The following is a 16,002-nucleotide window of genomic DNA, read 5'->3' on the forward strand; positions in this document are numbered from 1 at the left end:
CCATGCCTGGCCGATTTCCTTTAGATTTATATCCAAAAATGAAATTGCTGGATTATATAGTAGTTCTGTTTTTAAATGAACTTTCATATTGTTTTTCATAATCTCTGCCAATTTACATTCCCACTAACAAGAGATCCCTTTTCTCCACATGATTTTGACTTTTTGATAACAGTCACAAGTTTAAGGTGGTATCTCATTGTGAGGAAGAGAAAAGTAGGGCTGTAATTTTTTTTCTTTTTTTAAAGAGACAGGGTCTTCCTATGTTGCCCAGGCTGGCCTTGAACTCCTGGGCTCAACTGATCCTCCTCTTAGTCTCCTAAGTAGCTGGCACTACAGGCATGTACCACCACCACTGGACCTAGCTTCACTATGGTCTTTTGATTTGTATTTCTTTGATGATTAGTGACATTGAACATGTTTTCATATACCTGGGTCATTTGTATGTCTTCCATGGAAAATATCTATTCAGGTCCTGGGCTCATTTTTTAATCAGTTTGTTTTTCTGCTATTGAGTTGTATAAGTTCCTTACATATTTTGGATAATTAACCTTTTATCATACATGGGGTTTACAAATATTTTCTCCCATTCTGTGAGTTGTCTTTTCTTTTGTTGTCTCTTTTGCTGTGCAGAAACTTCTTAGTTTGATATAGATACACCTGTTAATTTTGCTTTTGCTGCCTGTGCTTTTAGTGTCATACATAAAAAATCATTGCAAGATTAATGTCACAAAACTTTTCTAATATGTTTTCTTCTGAGTTTTAAGGTGTCAGGTTTTATGTTTAAATATTTAATCCATTTTGAGTTAATTTTTGTGTCTCATGTAAAATAATGATCTAATTTTATTTATCCATTCAACAGTTGATAAACATTTCAGTCACTTCTACCTTTTGACTATTATAAATAATGCTGCCATAAACATTCATATACACATTTTTGTGTAAACACAGGTTTTCATTTTTCTTTGGTATAAATCTAAAAGTGGAATTGCTGGGTCATATGGTAACTCTGTTTAGCCTTTTGAGGAACTGCCAATATTTCCACCAGTGGTACATGAGGGTTCCAAGTTCTCCACATCCTTGTCAACACCTGGTATTATCTGTCTTCTTGATTATAGACATCGTGGTGAGTATTAAGACGAAGCTCACTGTGGTTATGCCACTTCTGATGGCTAACATTAGCATCTTTTCAGGTGCTTATTAAAACTCCTTGCTTTCTGTATTATGTGTTTTCACAAAGTAGAGGTAAGGTCCTGAGTTTGTAAAAACTAAGATTAATACTAAGGTGGTGAAATTACAGTTAGCTTGTTACTTTTTGGAACTTAGCTGAGGAGACCTTCACATATACTAAGCACTTATCATTCTTGTTTATATTACAATAGATCTTATTCTTCCTAGAAGATGGGTGGTTCAGTAAAGACAGCACCCATGTTTTCTTCATCTTTGAATCGGTCACATTGCTTCACAGGATACGTATAGTAGGCAGACTCAATGAATGATGGTTAAATGAATAAGTTTAACATCTGATGTCATATTAACTTTATAATGCCTCCCTAAGATATACAATGGAAGAATACTATTTAACCTTCTTTGGAAAAATGATGAACATATACAATTATGCGCTGAATTGGTATGGTCATTTGAAAACTCCAAATTTTTTAATCCCAAATTTAGTTCTCAGTGTGCCTTTGACAAGGCCAGAGATTTTTCATGTTTAGATGATCTAAGTTTTAAAACATTAACATCTAGGGGGAGGGATTGCATTGGGAGTTATACCTGATATAAATGACGAATTGATGGGTGCTGACGAGTTGATGGGTGCAGCACACCAACATGGCACAAGTATACATATGTAACAAACCTGCACGTTATACACATGTACCCTAGAACTTAAAGTATAATAATAAAAAAAATTAACATCTATAATAAAACAATATCTTTATTTTTATTTATGAACATAATGGTAGATCACTTATTTTAAACAAATAATGAGATATCATCTCATTAGGATATGCTAAAGCCTAACCTAATGTATTAATTGTAAAATAGGCATTCAGTGGAATCTTTTGTTCTTTTCAAGTATAAAAGGCAGAACTGGGAATAACTTTATTTCTACAATCCTACAGTATGGGCTATGAATATAGGCTGTGGTATTAGAGGACCTGAGTTCCAGCCCAAATCTGTCACTTATCAGCTGGGTGAATTTTAGCCAATTATTTAACCTCTCTAACCTTGAGTTCCCGCATTTTTCAAATGGATAACAGAATTTAACTCAGAAGGCTACTGAGAGAACTAAATATGTAATGTATTACTATGTGGTAAGCTATTATTATTCAAGGAAATATTGTAAATATGTCCAATGTGGAATCAATCTTCAAATAAAAAATTCTTTAAACAATACTAAGCCACTAGGATTAGTCTAAATGCCTTAGCTTAGAGAGGAATTAGGAAATAGGGATAGGAAAATATATTATAGCTTTTGAATTTTGTATTATTTGTATGTACCATATATTTAAAATAATCAACTAAGTTTAATTATTAACTATTAAGAGAAATACTTTATTATAAGAAAACTATTTCTACATTATAAGTTGTAAGGAGAAATTACATAACCTAATAACAGGGGCTTCTAAAATGAAGCACATATGCCTATTAGAAATTATGCTAGTCTATATGTTAAAATTAAATCAAGTTGGTTTGTAAGGAAAATCTGTGATTATTTCAGATTGAGACAATAATTTAAACATTAAAATAACATAAAATGATTTACATTAGAGATTTAATGATATGTGATATCCCTAGAATTTTGCTTGATTTATCGTATATTATAAAATGTATATTCAGGAAAATATTTGCTGATTTAACTAAACATTTTCAATATAAAGGTGAACTTTCCTTTGGAAGCCAAGACAGATTATAATCCATTAATATATCTTTCAACAAAAAGGATGAAATCTTCCACTGGGTAGGCTGATAAACTCTTTCGTGTCAAAACTAAGCCTCTTTATCATGATAACCCAGAATAATGGTCGGCTGCTCTAGGCACTTTATCTACTTTACAGATGAAAAATCAGTTCTACTTTCATGGAATTAGATTAATGCCATAACAGGAAATACTTCTGGGGCTGAACTTGCTTCATGTCTTCAAAGCTGCCTGTAAATTTGAAGTACTTCCTGAACTCAAAAGATAAGACAGGAGAAGGAAAAAGAAAAACACAGTACAGTGACCCTTTTACTGAAGGAAAATATTGCTTCCTGAAAAAGATGTTGAAAGCTACTTGCTAAGGGCATTATGCTCTAGAAAGCCTAGGGCAAGTCTGTTTTAGTGGAACATAAGGATTCTGGTCATATATCAGACAGTTGCTATAAATCTGTTCTTTCTATAATCCTTTTTGATAAACTTTAAGTCTTTCCAGTGAAAGCTAAAGTAATAACTTTCTCACCTTTTAGTACATACAGAATTGCTTACTCTTTTACATATGACATTTTACGAAGGATTACAGTTTTACACATTTGGAAAAATGCTGACTACAAACTCAAGAATTAAATTTTGGATCAGAATGCAGATCAAAGGCAGCGAATTCAGTTGACAACATATCAGGTAGTCTGACATAAAAAATAGGCCACATTATCTAGAACATATAAAAGAGTTTTTTGAATGGTGATGATACTGAAGATGATATATATAGTAGATAATTAGGAGGAAAAGAATATTAGCTGTATGTATGCATTGGAACATGACCATATAAAATCAGAGATGAAAATAAAACTAATGATACAACCTAAAAAGAGGGGGTAAAGGAGGAAATGATCCCACCATGAAAACAATAAAGAAAATTTAGAGAGAGAGCACCATCTATCAATTTATGCATATTGGGTTGCTCACAACATGCTCATCACTATAGAGTATACAAAATAATAATATTCAACAGATGCATACTGAGCACAATAAATACGAGGCACTATGCTGGTTGCCAGAGGTAATACGGTTATTAAGAGAGGCAAGGCCAGGCACAGTGGCTCATGCCCATAATCCCAGTACTTTGGGAGGCTGAGGCGGGTGGATCACGAGGTCAGGAGTTCAAGACCACTCTGGCTAACATGGTAATGCCCCGTTTCTACTAAAGACACACACACATACACACACAAAATTAGCCGGGTGTGGTGGCGGGCACCTGTAATCCCAGTTACTAGGGAGGCTGAGGCAGGAGGATCGCTTGAACTCGGGATGTGGAGGTTGCAGTGAGCCAAGATGGCACCATTGCACTCCAGCCTAGGTGACAGGGGAGACTCTGTCTCAAAAAAAAAAAAAAAAAAAAAAAAAAAAAAAAAAAAAAAAAAAAAAAAAAGAGAGAGAGAGAGAGGCAAGGACCTTACCTTCTTATTAGCCAGCATTCTAGGAGGGTTTAAACAAGTTAATTACCAAATGGAGATAACTGCAACAAAAGAGACAAGCATGGTTATATAAGATGGGGGTTGGGGGTTGGAGGGATATTACGACAATAGCTTATGGAGGAACAGGGAAAGCTATTTTAGATAGCTAACCAGAAAATGATTCTCTAAGAGGATGGCATTTGAGTTGAATGTTGAAGGTTATAAATGAGTCAGCCCTTAGAAAACAGTGAAGAGCATTCCAGGAAGAAGAAATAAGAGTGTAGGACTTTCGAGGGAAAAAGGTTTGGTTGTTAAAGGAAAAATCAATGAGAAAGGAACTAGAATAAGATGATATTAGACAGGTAGGAGGAAAGCCATGTAAGACATGTAGGGCTTTATACACCATGGCAGAAAGTTTGGAGTTTATTCTATGAGCAATCACTGGCAGCCATGAGAGGGATTTAAACATCAAAATGTTTTTTGCTGGCTTGCATTTTTAAAGGGCCACTCCAGCTATTCTGTGGAGAATGGTTTGAAAAAAAGTAAAAGGAGATCAGTCAGGAGGCTATAGCAGTAGGGTAGGAGAAAAATACTAATGGTCTGTAATAGAATGGTAATTGCTGATAAAAGAAGAGTGAATGGGTTCCAGATATAAAGATAGGGACTTATTGAAGGAAAAGAAAAAATCAAGGATGACTCCTAGGGTTTGGCTATGGCACATGAGTCAAACCCTACAGTGGTACCATATACAGAGATGTATTAAACATAAGAGAAACAGGAATGATACTTTAGATTAAGATGTCTATTTGCATATACTAATCAAAATAACCAGTTGGATATTAAGCTAAAAATATACATTTGGAAATAGTTTTTTGGATGGTACTTTTGGCCATGAATCTAAGAAACCTATGACAATGAATACATAAATACCAAAAATATATAAACAAATTAGAGAATGTCAAACTTTTATTGGTCCAAATTTCTTCATAGAATTGTTTACTGATAAACATTGTTTTTCACTTATAATACTGCTTCTATCTTGTCTTTTTTCACTTGCTTAGTGTTATCACCACTTTGACTATGTTGTTAATTTTATTTAAAAAGGCTTTAGATTTAATTCTATTTTCTTGTTTTCTATTTCATTACTTTCTGTTTTTGTATTTATCACTACCTTTATTTTTCTTAGTAGATTCCTTAAGATTTTCTATATGCAAAATGTCATCTACAAACAGGAGTAGTTTCACTTCTTCCCAATCTTAATGTCATTTCTATTTATTGCTTATTTGCTGTGGCTACTACAATTTTCAGTAGAAATTTGATTACCCCTATATCCTGAGATTGTCTCCTATGTTTTTCATAAGAGTTTTATTGTTTTACATTTAAGTCTGTGATCCATTTACTTGTATCAGGTCAAGGTTCACTTTTTGGTCTTTTGACCACTTTTCACTTTTGATGTCAACTTACCACAGCAACATTTTGAAAAGGCTATCTTTTCACCAATTAGTTGGCTTTATACCTTTGTCAAAAATCACTTAAGCATATTTATATGGGCCTTTTAATAATTTTTAACTAGAATTTTTTGTTATTTTCTCACTAGTTGCCCTAAGGGTTACAATACACATCTTAATTTATAATAATCTACTTAAGAGTCATGGAAACTTTTTTTTTTTTTGAGACGGTAAATGAAGACTAAGAGGATGAAGACCTTTATGATGATTAACTTCCACTTAATGAATAGTAAACATATTTTCTATTCCTTATGATTTCCAGGCTGGAGTGCAGCGGCATGATCTCGGCTCACTGAAACCTCCGCCTCCCAGGTTCAAGTGATTCTCCTGCCTCAGCCTCCCAAGTAGCTGGGACTACAAGCATTTAAAGAGTTTATTATATTAATCTTCTTATTTACCATTCTGGTTTTCTTCATTTCATCTTGTGAATTTAGTTTACCATCTGGTGTCCTTTTCTTACTCCAATAGAGCTTTGTTGCCATGCACCTCCTTTCTGCTGTTATCGTCATATATATTACATTCTAATAAGTCACAGGGCCAAAATACAATTATATACAAATTGTTGTATGCATTTGCTTTTAAATGAGTTGAGAGAATAGTGAAGAAATATGTCATTATACTGTCTTTTGTAATTACTTACATAATTACCTTTATTGATGCTCTTTGTTTTTTTGTGTATAGATTTAAATTGCTATCTGTTGTCATTTAATTTCAGCTTAAAGAATTTTCTTTAGTATTTGTTGGTAAGGCAGATGTTCCAGCAATGAATACTCTTAGATTTGCTTATCCAGGAAAATACTTCATTTTATTTTGACATATTTTGCTGGACATAAGGTTATTTGCTGATAATTTTTTTCTTTTTTTTTTTTTTTTTTTTTTTTTTTTTTGAGACGGAGTCTCGCTCTGTCGCCCAGGCTGGAGTGCAGTGGCCGGATCTCAGCTCACTGCAAGCTCCGCCTCCCGGGTTTACGCCATTCTCCTGTCTCAGCCTCCTGAGTAGCTGGGACTACAGGCGCCCGCCACCTCGCCCGGCTAGTTTTTTTTTGTATTTTTTAGTAGAGACAGGGTTTCACAGTGTTAGCCAGGATGGTCTCGATCTCCTGACCTCGTGATCCGCCTGTCTCGGCCTCCCAAAGTGCTGGGATTACAGGCTTGAGCCACCGCGCCCGGCCTGATAATTTTTTTCTTTCAGCACTTTAAATATGTTATCTTATTACCTTCTGGCTTCATTGGTACTGGTGAGAAGTCAGCTGTTAATTTTGTGTTCCCCTGTTGTGATTTGCTGAGTTTAAGATTTTCCTTTTGTCCTTGTCAAATAGTCAAGATTTTGACTATTATGAGTCCAGGTGTGCATCTCTTTGCATTTATCCTACTTGGTGTTCAAAGAGCTTCCTAGATATATAAACAAATGTTTTTCAATAAATTTGGGCTGTTTTTTGCCATTTTTTCTTCAAGTATTTTTTTCTGCCTTTATTTTCAGACATAATAGTAGTTATAGCACAGAACTGGGCATGAAAATATCTCCCCATTTACTAACCACATGACTGTGGATAAGACACAACATTTTTTTGTGTCTCAATTTTCTTACATGTAAAGGGGGAAGAATTATACCAACCATATGTCACCTAATTCATTGGATTCCTGTGAGGCTCAAGTTACATAATATATAATTTAAAAACTAAACATTAAATGAATTTAAAAGTATTTTTCCAAGGATTAAATGAATGTAAATGTATTTTCCTAAAGTGTTCATCTATAAACTTTTGATCTCAATTCCATCTAGTAGTTATCACTCTTCCACATTGCATTATCAGTCTTCTGTTCTATCATATCTTCCTTAGACAATATACAAACTCAAACCTCTTATATCTTTAAGCAAATCTTCCCTCTCACCCAACACTCTTCATTCGATGTAATCTGCCTACTACTTCCATCTTTCTGGTGCTATAGTGATTCTTAAACTCTCTGAGGTGAAGGCCAAGTTAGTTTTTATCCCCCAGTTCAACACAGACCCATATATGGTGCTACTGTGCATAACTAGTTTACAGATTATATATAAGCAACTCACCACAGGTGCTTTCCAATATTCAAAGTTCTCCATTCCATGTTCAGTGAGAAATCTGATGATCATGCACCAGGATGTTGGCAGTGTTAAATAAAATGTATAGGATCCCATTAATTTGGACTGAGCTCCTGCACTAGGCCCACCAGACCAAACCAAAATGGAGTCACTCAAGCTGAAGTTCCACATCATCAAGCTAAAACATAGTTGTTTATCTTACTTTCCAAGAAATCAGGAGAAACAGATAATAGCCAGATCCCTAAACAGACCAGTTTTAGCTGGTATAAGGAAGTCCCCTCTGCTTTAACCTTTATAAGAAAAGTAACTTTGGAAATGCCAATCCACGTTTTGTTTTCTGCTTTTGCTCTCCTCAGCCCTTTTCTGTCTATAAAGTCAACTTCCTCTGCTCTGGAATATTCATTCTATTTAATAGAATGAGGCTGTTGTCCGATTCTAGAATTGCAAATAAAAACCAATTAACATCTTTAAATTTGTTGTAATTTTGTATTTGCTGGAAGGGGGTGTAAACTTATTAAACAGTTTCCAAATAGTCTCAATTTTTTTTTTTTTTTTTTTTGAGGCGGAGTCTCGCTCTGTCGCCCAGGCTGGAGTGCAGTGGCCAGATCTCAGCTCACTGCAAGCTCCGCCTCCCGGGTTTACGCCATTCTCCTGCCTCAGCCTCCCGAGTAGCTGGGACTACAGGCGCCTGCCACCTCGCCCGGCTAGTTTTTTGTATTTTTTAGTAGAGACGGGGTTTCACTGTGTTAGCCAGGATGGTCTCGATCTCCTGACCTCGTGATCCGCCCGTCTCGGCCTCCCAAAGTGCTGGGATTACAGGCTTGAGCCACCGCGCCCGGCATAGTCTCAAATTTTATATTTCATTCATTGCAGACTAAGATCAAATAGTTCTCAACTACACTTTTCTCTGATAATTTTTTTTCTATCACCAGTGGTATAATCAAAATCCATTAGTCATTTTAGATAGTGATGACCTCCTATCTTTCATACCCATCCTTTTCTGTCTCCTCTGTTGATACTAATTTCTTTCTTTACTATTTAGGAAGCATTCCTTAAGTTATTTTTGGCATTCTTCCTGTACTGCAAATTCATTATGTATACAGACAATCATTTCTTCCTCAGGATTTACTAAAGGAGCCATGATTCTCTCAAGTCATGTAAAAGGGTAACCTCTACTTCATTTTACTCCACCACACACAAATATTCAATTCTAAGGGTCTTTGCATCCTTTTCTACTTTCTTACTTATATCAGCCTCAACCTAGACTAATATAACACCTTTCTTATTAATGTATCTGTAACTAATCTTCCTCACCTCCAATTTAAAGACACATGGTCAAATTAATGTATCCGGCATAGTTTTGATCATAGTAATTCCCTCCCTACTCAAAGTACTTCATTGTTTTAGCAATCCATACCAATTTCAAATTTTACCACTGTTACTCTCATATGAATCAACTTTGACAAGTCAACGATTCCTTTAACATAGCTGCAACTGTAAACACTGGTAAATAGTTACTGAATGAATGGCTGACTTAAATGATTATTGGATTCAAATAATTTTGAAAATAAAAAATCACTCTATAGTGTTTATATCATAACTATATACTTTTATATTACTATTCTTACTTTACGAAAATTATCCCATAACCAATGCTATTTTCACGTCTAATAACACTGCTGATGGTTTTACTGTTGGATGAACTACATGCTAACCTCCTGCTGCTACTGAGAAATGCATTAAAGTAGGTCACGTGGTTTTCTTCATGTCAACAAATGATGGCTCAATTAGGCAGATAAGTATCTACAGCCCTCAGCAGAATCTTCAGTCCATTCTTAGCAGTTTAGAAAAGCACTTTAGTTAGCATTAGAGCCAAGGAAAGGAACACTTGTAATTCTCTAAGCATTCAATTAAATTTTTTTAATTCAAGACTGGCTATTGAATGTTTCCAAACAAACAGTGTGGAAGTAGACATTCATCATGAATGAGCACTATAAAATCTGGTGTGTATGTAAATTTCTTAATGAATGAGATTATGACATTTCTGATACACTGTTTGCAGTATAAACACTTATGGATGATCCATTTTGGTAATTTTGTCATCAACAGATGATTCTATGTTGGTTTGCTAATTAATGGGCAGTGTTTGCTTGCATAGCGCCAAAGGCATTTCCAACTAAAAGATACACAGAGCTACTGCTGAGTCACTTTGTAAAGTAAAACCTTCCAGTTCATGAAAGGAAATCTCAAGAATGCAAAGTAAAAAAGAAAAATCATGAAGCAAAAAAGATTCCAGAATAGACAAATACCTGAATATTTAGACATCAGTTTATCTGCTCTTTTCTAAAAATTCAATCTACCGAATTAGATATTTACCACCCTAAGAAATTAGAAGTAATTTTAAAAGGGAGGTTGTTTGAAGATGACACACTACCAGCTCCACAGCTGGTAAAATTATTAAAATGTATAGAAGTACTCAAAATACATAACAATTTGAGTAACTTAAAAGCAAATAAATGTATACACTAGAAGAGACTCACAGAATAGTCCTATAAATAACAGATATTATAGATGATGATCCTGTGTCATGAAGAAAACTGAATTGTATTCATGGAACTGATGAAGAAAGGAAAGAATTACATCAATATTTGAAAGAGGAAAATTTAAAGAAGGGTTCACTTTGGCAATAAATGATTACAGATAAATGATACATTCCTAAACTAAGTTTCAATAATACTAACAGCAGTGCTAAATTTATCTCAACAACAAAAAAATACTACAATCATTTATCTCTATTGCCAATGCAAGGATGATCAATGTGAGATATCCCTCAATAACATGGAAATAACAGATATTAATACTGCCTTTTAGTCAACCATCAAACCACTAAGTAGGATCAGATATGGAATATGGCCTGTCTGAATATATTAACAAATCTACAAAAGGATTATGTTGGGGGTTAGGGTAGTGTTGGTGCATTATGAAAGAGAAACAAAAGCAAATGTTAGTGCTACTATTTTTTTAATTTTAAATAAAAATAAAAATTCTGTTGCTCAGGCTGGAGTGCAGTGGTGCAACCATGGATCACTGCAGGCTTGACCTCCTGGGCTCAAGGGATCCTCCCACCTCAGCCTCTCGAGTAGCTGGGACCTCAGGCACAAGCCACCATGTCTAAATATTATTACTATTGTTATTTTGGTAGAGACAGGGACTTGTTATGTTGATCAGGCTGGTCTTAAATTCTTGGCCTCAGGGATCCTCCCGCCTTGGCCTCCTCAAGTGCTGGAATTATAAGCATGAGCCACTGTGTCTGGCCAACACTAGTTATTAAAGAGCTCAGGAAGCCTTTTGTCTATGGACTTTAATTTTTTCAGGTCCCTACTAAGGAGATAAATATACCTTATTGATTGATTGATTAACTGAGACACAGTCTTGCTCTGTTGCCCAGGCTGGAGCGCAGTGGCACAATCTAGGCTCACTGCAACCTCCACCTCCTGGGTTCAAGCAATTATAGTGCCTCAGCCTCCTGAGCAACTAGGATTGCAGGTGCCAGCCACCACACCTGGCTAATTTTCATATTTTTAGTGGAAATGGGATTTCACCATGTTGGCCACGCTGGTCTCAAACCCCTGACCTCAAGTGATCTGCCCACCTCGGCCTCCCAAAGTGTTGTGATTACAGGCGTGAGCTACCATGCCCGGCCTCAGACACATTTAAAGATCGATTTATTCAAGTCCCCTTATCCTGATTCTGCAGTCACCATTACATTCCAATGCAAGTTTGCCGAAAGGAAGAGATATGTGGATTAAGCAAACACAAACATTTGGGCCCATGTGATAACTATATTTCCTACTATAAATAAATAAGGCAATCTATTGGTTTCTGTAATCATTCTCTTGGAAACTGGTAAATGGAATCATTCTTGCCTCCTTTCCTTTTCTCATACCCAACTGTCAGCCCATCAGAAAAATTTTTGTGAGCTCTTCTTCAAAATATATCTAGAATTTGAACCATCTTTAACACTTTCACCATAAGTCTAAGCTACCATCATCTCTCATGTGGCCAGCCTCTTAATAGTTCCCTGTGCTTCAACTCTTGCCCAACTACCATCTGTTTTCTATATAGCAGCCACATCTTATAGACCTTGGCTCATAGTTGCCTTGTAGAACTCATCTCCTTCTACCCGCCTTGCTCTGTCTCAAACACTCCAGGCATATTCCCCTCCTCAAGGCCTCTGTGCTTACCCCCTCTGCTTGAAATGTGCTTTCCCCAAACAGCTGTATGGCATTTTTCTTCACTTCCTTCAGGCTTCTTCTGAATGTCAACTTAACCATCAAGTCGTTCTCTACTATTTATTCCCTACTATATATTGAGAGGTGGTAGAATGTAAGAATTAAAAGCTTACAGGCAGCCTAAAGAAATGAAAATTGATGCTCCTCTTAAAAAATAATTTTTTATTTTTATAAAATGAGATGGGCTCTTGCTGTGTTGACCAGGCTGGTCATGAACTCCTGGCCTCAAGCAATTCTCCCATCTCGGCCTCCTAAAGTGGTGGGATTACAGGTGCGAGCCATTGCGCCCAGTTAAAAATTGGTGTTCATACAAAAACTTATGTGCAAATATTCACAGCAGCTTTATCTGTAATAGCTCCAAACTGGAAACAACCAAGATATATTTCAATAGGTGAACAGAGGGAAGTGGGTGGGCAACATGAAGGATCATTGTGGTGACAGATATATTTGGAGCCTTGATTATATCAGTGTCAATATGATGGTTATGATATGGTTCTATAGTTTTACAAGGAGTTACCTCAAGGGAAACTGAGTAAAAAGTACATGAGCTCTCTCTGTATTATATTACTATTGCATGTGAATCTACAAACTATCTCAAAATAAAAAAAATAAAAATAAAAAAAGCTTAGACCCAAGCCAGTCTGATGGATTCAAAATCGTGGGTCTGCTACTTATTAGCTGTGAAACCTGGAGAAAGTTAACACCTCTGTGCCTCTATTTCTTCATCAATAAAAGAGGTAATAATAGTACCAATCTAATAAGGTTGTTTGAGATAAAGGAATTACTATATGTAAAGATCTTAGAATGGTATGTGGCCCTGGAGTAAGTATCATATGAGTATTAGCTATTATTGTTAATAATTTTAGAGAACAGTATCTGCTATATTGTCCATTTTAACATATGCTCCCGACTGACAGTATAACAGTATAATAGGCACTGGATAAATATTTGTTGAATGAAAACATGAAAGCTCCTGACAGATGAATTTACTTTTAGTGTATTGATAGAATCACTCTTCTGGATATCCAAGTTTGAGAGTATCACTAGTCAAACATTTTTTCTTTTTATATTTGTATAACTGATTATGGCATACCATAAAATTTTCTATATTAGACAGTTCCTGCTCCTCTTCTGGTCATGAAAACTTTCTTAGCTCAAAGTCTATTAAAATTATACCGGACTTGATTGAAAGAACTGATGGATATTTTTAAAATCTCTTCCTTCCCTACTCCCATGACAGATATGAATTATGATAATAAGACCACTTGACTAAAGAATATGCAAGTGTCTGCAAATAATTCTAACCATCTTTTTCATGCATACAAAAATTGCTCAGAATTAATTCTTAGAATTGGGATAGCGTGTTGCAAGTTATAACATCACTATATTAAACTACTATCATGTGTTGAATCTCAAACTGATTCTAGGTAACATAATTTAATGTTGTAAGAGACATAAAGTCAATGCAATAATGCATTTCATAGTTAGCACAAAATCAGTTTCCTAACTGAATAGTTTGAATAATATTCAACTAAGAAGATTTGCTAAGTGTCTTTTATGACTCTCCACTATCAGTCTACTTTAAGACGCTTTTCCCCTCAAGTTCTCTGTAACTTTAGGACAATTTATCTAAACTTTTCCATTGGCAATCATTTCAATGTACAAAAAGTTCCAAAATGAAAACACAGAAAATACCTTTATCCATTTTCATCTGTTGTCACATTTTTGCCTCATTTTATTTATCATCTATGTTCAGTTGTATTCTTTCTTTTTCTGTATGTATGCATAATATTCTCTTGTGATTGAGTTGAGATACATTCTGGGCCAGAAACTGCATAGATGATGCTGTGTACTTCTCAGGGACAGATAAACCCATAAGGAGGCAAACAATGTTCATGAGACTCTCACTGGAGGTGATAATTGTGATCGCCCTGTCAATGTGTTGTCTTATTTCTCCACTGCATTGTGGCTGCTTTTCTCTTCTCCCGTACAACATTTCAAGATCATGTAAATATTCTGTTCTTCATTGACATGTCTCTTCTCTTAGATGTTACAACCATTTTAGGATTTTTGCCTGATCTAATCTTTAACATGATGACTGCAAAATGAGGTTTTCTTGTTTCGTTTTTTCCCAACTCTAGCACAACCTCCACATTTGCTGGTCAACTTTCAGCATGCCACTGTAAGCAAAATATCTTTATTTTCTATCCATCCACCCATCAGTGATTGGAATGGTCTTATAAAGTCCTTTATTTCCAACAGCCTATAATTTGTTACTGTATTTAATTATTTGATGCTCAAATTGTCCTAGATTTGACCAGTAGGGAACTCTTCAAGCTAGATTCTGTATACTTAACTAACAACTCATCTTATTTTTTAGCATTTCCTTACTTTTTGGCATTACAACATGTTCTAGGTTAATCTTGTACCTACTCTGCCCTGGACAGAAGCCAGCCATCTGAGTGAAGACCTTTGGTTTTAGTAGGCATTAGGGACTGAACTGTGCTCCTCAAAAGGTCATAATCAGGTACTAACCCTGTGAATGTGAGCTTATTTAGAAACAGGGTCTTTGGAAGTTAAGATAAGGTCACAGCAAATTAGTGGGCCCTAATGAGTGGATTATTCTGATAAAAAGAGTAAAATTTGGACAGATAAACATAGGGTGAATGCCATATGACAATGAAGGCAGGAATTGAAGTTATACTGTCACAAACCAGTAAGTTCCAAGGATTAAGCACAACCACCAGAAGCTAGGAGAGAGGCATGGACAGATTCTCCCTCTGCCTCCCCAAGAAGGAACCAACCCTGCAAACACCTTTGGTTTGGAGCTCTGGCCTCCCGAGCTATGAAAGAATAAATTTCTCTGAAGTTTGTGGTAATTTGTTACAGCAGCCTTAGGAAACTAACGGTGGGAAATACCGCTAGGTGTGTCACTACAACTTTTGTGACATTGATCCTTTGCTCTTTCAGCAATAGAGCTAAGAAATATATGAATGTCTCTTCACACACACGTATATATACATACACATATATAAAAATACATGCACACACATCAACAGATACATACATACACAGAAATGACCATATTTACACAGACACCTCCAATCCAATTCATCTACACAGAGTTCTTACCTGTCTTCCTCCTGTCTATATATTTGTCCTTTCTTCCATAGTGAGAACCCAGGCTCACTCATTTGTTCAAAATAGTCTCTGATTTAGTTTGCCCATACCATTAAAATAAACCTATAAAACTGAGTTCAGGATTTGTTTGCAATTCTTCATTTCTCTCCCACCCACCCCAAGCTAAGGACATATAGTTGAATCTGGTATTCATAAATTAGTCCTCCCTTCTTCCTTCATTTCTTTCCCCTTTATCCCCCCTTGGTATGGATATAGTATTCATTTTACTTTAAAATTAAGTCTATCATCTGCAAACAGGGACAATTTGACTTCTTCTTTTCCTAACTGAATACCCTTGATTTCTTTCTCTTGCCTGATTGCCCTAGCCAGAACTTCCAACACTATGTTGAATAGGGGTGGTGAGAGAGGGCATCCCTGTCTTGTGCCAGTTTTCAAAGGGAATGCTTCCAGCTTTTGCCCATTCAGTATGATATTGGCTGTGGGTTTGTCATAAATAGCTCTTATTATTTTGAGATACGTTCCACCAATACTGAATTTATTGAGAGTTTTTAGCATGAAGGGCTGTTGAATTTTGTCAAAGGCCTTTTCTGCATCTATTGAGATAATCATG

Source organism: Rhinopithecus bieti, unplaced genomic scaffold (genome assembly GCF_001698545.2).
Source record: "Rhinopithecus bieti isolate Rb0 unplaced genomic scaffold, ASM169854v2 scaffold_36008, whole genome shotgun sequence".
NCBI lineage: Eukaryota > Metazoa > Chordata > Mammalia > Primates > Cercopithecidae > Rhinopithecus > Rhinopithecus bieti.